Source organism: Onychomys torridus, chromosome 4, assembly GCF_903995425.1.
Source record: "Onychomys torridus chromosome 4, mOncTor1.1, whole genome shotgun sequence".
Lineage (NCBI taxonomy): Eukaryota > Metazoa > Chordata > Mammalia > Rodentia > Cricetidae > Onychomys > Onychomys torridus.
The window spans coordinates 70521496-70526351 of record NC_050446.1 but is presented as its reverse complement, the minus strand read 5'-3'; positions in this window follow the sequence as shown (position 1 = coordinate 70526351).

The window sequence follows — 4856 nt, the reverse complement described above, 5'->3', positions numbered from 1 at the left end:
TAAAATCAGAGATCCAGTCAACACATAGAACGAATGATCAGTGCTAAGCTTCAGGAAAAAAAATTATAAGCATTAAGGTCAAGTTAAAGACACTGGAGTTTAGATCTAAATTCTGTCATCTGAGGACTTGATCTGCAGGAAAAAGGAAATTATTTACCCAAACTCAATACACATTTAACATCAAACAGAGAAAACAGCTTGGGAAAGAGCTACTTGGTCCTTGCTGGAGACTGCTACCCCATCTGAAGCATGAGGCTGATATCACATCTGCCCTGTGCTATACTCAGTGAAGTGGGACCTAGCTAAGAACTTACCATGGCTCCCAGTATAACCATCCACTAACATGCTTCTTTTTGCCCATCTTCAGATCACATATCTATCACAGCAAAGTGGTTAAATATAGAGAAGGGCTTTATTTGTTAAAGACTGGCTCACTTCTGCCTTGACCATTTCCACATACTCAATATGTGCCTAGGCACCTTACCTACTTACTCTTCCCTGGTGATGTTATAGCACACACCTACCCATAACTAACCCCAAGTATTTGGTCAAAGTTATCACAATAGCTGCCAGAAACTTCAAACAACACAGCAACATGGTTGAGGCTGAGTACCACTGTTGGTTGGAAAGACAGTGCAACCAAGAATAAGCACATTCTCCCAAAGTGTTGTCTCAGAAGATTGAACATCTCCTTCCTTCCTTACTCAGAGCCACATGTTATAAACAGCCCTCATTGCATACCAGTAGTTTTCATGTCTCAGACATGTGCATATGAATATAATTTATGAGAAGCAGATATCCAATAGATCCAAGTAGCAAATTCTACAGATTTCCAGAAAGAATGAATACCCATGAATATCTTCCCATCCACTGACAGCCTGTACAGCCTATTGAAGGCTTCTTTGCTCTATCATCAGACTATCTTGGAAGGCTGGAATCTCCTCCATACCCTGCCAAGCCCAGCCCAGCCCACCCTGTCCAGGCAGAAACAAAGCAAAATTACTCCTGCTGGGTCTCAGCAACCCTTTTATTGTTTCACTTTAGTGACTCATTGACATTTCTATTTCTAATTAATCAGTTTTACTATATTTTACAAATTGTCCTAGTAGCAGAAATGTCTGGGCTTCTACATTTATAGAATTTGCCTCACTTCCCAAATATCACATTTGGCAGAACATGTGTCATTTTCTATAAATATTGAAAAATCAATAATTGCTGCCAGAAACCCCATATTTGTTCAAATCCCAGGCAAGATAAATGATAAATAGAAATGCCACTCTCTTTAAAATTCAGAAACAAGGCAGATGTGATTGTTTATTCGTTTGATGTTTCCACAGTGTGTCTGGCTTCAATAATCAGATACTCAGCCTGACTCCCTTCCCCTCCTCCTGCTGCACTTAATTCTTTCACAGCATCCTTTAAATGAGCATTTAGATTCAGCATGCCATCTTCCCAAGAGGGAGAAGCCCAGGTCTCCACGGGAGCAGGTACACATAGCACAGGGCTGGGAAGGAGTTCCTTGTAGCCCGCTGGAACTGCAGTACTCTTGCCTCTATTGCCTAGCAGCAGGGTACAGTACTGAATATGTAGTGGTAGTCCTGGAAAATTCAGAATTCAAAATATCATTCCTGTACCAGGGAGAGTCTGGGGACCTAATCTTGAATCCCAAGAACCTAAGTGAAGCTGAAGGCAGAAATTAATTTATCTGTAATCCCACAACTTACATGCGGTGAGACGAGAGGCAGACCCAGGTGAGTGATGGAGGCTTGTGAGCCCGTTAGCCTGCCATAGGCTGTGTGACAGCAAACCACGCAGACACCTCGCCTCTAATGGTAGGACTCTTACCAAAGGTTGTCCTCTGATGTCTACACACAAGTTGGGACACATGTGAACCTATACACCTGTGCAAGTCATACCACATATTGTACATACACAAGTACAAACAGACATACACATACTTCACACACACACACACACACACACACACACACACAAATGTGTCTTTTGCTGGGATTGTGTCACTTTTTAAATATCATAAGGTAAAAAAAAAACAGTTAAGTGAAATTATTTTAAGTTGAAAAACACCTGCATATATATATATATATATATATATATATATACTATATACATAAACATAAAAATGCATGTTGTATACTTTCACTAAATAGTGTTAGAATAAGCATTATATACCCAAGGACTATTATTTAGATATTCTTTAGAAACAGAAGGAAACAATACAAGCCAAAACATACTTTTATTTTCCCAATGGGCTATCTTGCAGCCACCTGGTAAACAAACCATTTTCAAGACTGTAGCACAAATCTTAAAATTTCTTATTAATAAGATCAAACCTGAGCCAGGTATTGGGCTGAACGCTGGAAGATCAGAGAGACAGAACAAACCACAGCTACCTCACCTTGCCAGTTCCTCAGCTGGTCCTATTTCCTCAGACTGGAAACCTCTGTGTACTCATCTGGAATGAATCTCAGCTGAATTGCTGCTCCAAAGCTTAAAAGCTTAACCAGCCAAATGCTGCTAATTTCTGTTCTTCATGCCTTATATATCTTTCTCTTTCTACTGTCACTCCCTGGGAGTAAAGGCTCACTTTCTGGGATTAAAGACGTGTGTCACTATGCTGGCTGTATGATTGAACACACAGAGATCCGCCTAGCTCTGCCTCCCAAGTGCTGAGATTAAAGGTGTGCACCACAACCACCCACCTTCTGCTATTGCTTGCTCTGACCCAGTTTCTAGCCACCATTTTTGGCTCTGTGTCTATTGGCTGTCTGTTGTCTGACCCCAGATAAATTTATTAGGGTGCACAATATTTTGAGGAACACAATACCACACAAGATAATTATTTTCAATCTTATTTTATAAAAGACATAAGCCTTTTCTGTAAATAAGCCAATGCAAAGCACTTCATCTTCGGCAGGTCACAACGTCTCTTTCTCCACTAATCAACTCTGCAATATCAGCTTAGACACAGCCCTAGAAAACACCTAGGCCTGCATGTATAGTTAGTTATGTTCTGATAAAACTCAACTTACAAAAACAGATAGGAAGCCCAAGAGAGACCCTGGGAAGCTGGAAGTTGCCAATGTCTGGTTTAGAATATGATGAAAAGATATTCAAGATGGTGGCAAAGTGAGCCCATGAGAGCTAGTGCAAACATAGTTAAATCAACTTGTTCACATGTGCTTGTTTTTCTATATTCATTCTTCCCCAAACCCTGAAATACGCTATTTTTATGTATTTGTGTGTGCGAGTGTACAGGCACACATACACGCCTGTGTGCTGACAGCCTTAGCTGTCCTTCCTTGGATGTTTTCCTCCTGTTTTTCATTGTTTTCTTTTGTTTCAATTTGTTTTGTTTTGTTTTGTTTTGATAGCATCTCTCACCGACCAGGAAGTCACTGAGTCGGCCAGACTTGCTGACCAGCAGGCCCTGGGATGTTCCTGTCTCTGTCTCTCCAATACTGAGATTATAGGCAGGCATGGGCCTTCACGCCTGGCCTTCTGTATGTGGGTTCTGGGGATGGAATGTAGCTCTTCAGACTTGCAAGCAAATGCTTTACTTATGGAGCCACACCACCAGCCCTATGCTGTACATTTCATGACTACAAACTTGACCTTACTTTGAACATAGATCAAAAATTTAGAGAATGGGACCAATATATAGGATGCAAGCAGCTAAGAACCATTCTTTGATGGCCTAAATTCATATATGCCCAAAATCAGTATAACTACCATGCAACATATTCACAAGCCTCTGAATTCCTTTCTAGGTTCAGTTAGTTTTTGTTGGGTTGTTTATCTATAGCCAGTAGTGTGGGGTGTAAACTGATTCATAATGCTTTATTTCATTTAATATGAATACAACCCAATGAAAGAACTTTTCTCTCATTTTAAAAATGAGAAAATTTCTATGCAGAGATGTAAAGTACTCAATTGACAACTTTGATCAGGCAGTAGTGACAAGCTGTGAGTTCTTATTGGGCTGACTCAGTAAGTTCAGGTGGCCATGACATGAAACAGTGTCTTCTGAAAGCCCATAAATCTGGGTGCAGTTTCACAAAATAATAAACACACAGAATGAGTTCCAGAAGCCACCACTTGTGCCCCTGAGTTAAATTCCTATTTAACTAAGAGAAAATAGGTATCGACCACAGTTGGCTTCATTGCAAATGCCAGGCTCTTTGAATTATTAGGAACCACAATGAAAAATTGATTACATTTAAAACATCCTGTGAAAAGTTTTACAATCACACATTAAGAAATGGTGTTAAGCAAATAAGAACTAATTGTTCTCAGCTGCACTGGTAATAACCTTGCCTGCCTTCCTGGTACAATGCATATTCATTTCATTTGAAGCAGGAAAAGTAAATAAAAATAAAAAGTCCCAGATCTCATTCACACTCAATCACTATAATTCTAAACTGCAAGTCGCCCTACTGAGGGAGGAGAGCAGTTCAGCCACTAACACTTTCACTGACAAATGTCTGCCTATCCATGACTGTACTGAGAGCAGAAGGAAATCAACAAGGAACTGATGCCATATATCATGTGGTAGGTGTGCATCAAAAAAAATTGCAATGTAAATTTGAGGGAGAGAATGAGTTATTTTATGTGTCCCAACGAAGTTCAAATCAAAACAAATACCAAGGCAAGTGCATTTTCTGTCTTCACTCATGGCCAGCCATCAACTGGCTGCAGTATGATTCAGAGAACAAAAATACCACCTAATCCCCTGGACCTCATCAGCTCATGAATTATAAGGAGTGAGATCAGAGCAGTCTGATCAGCTCCACACTGCATTCATGGAGTCTTCTTTCTATTTTATGATTTCTCTCCTG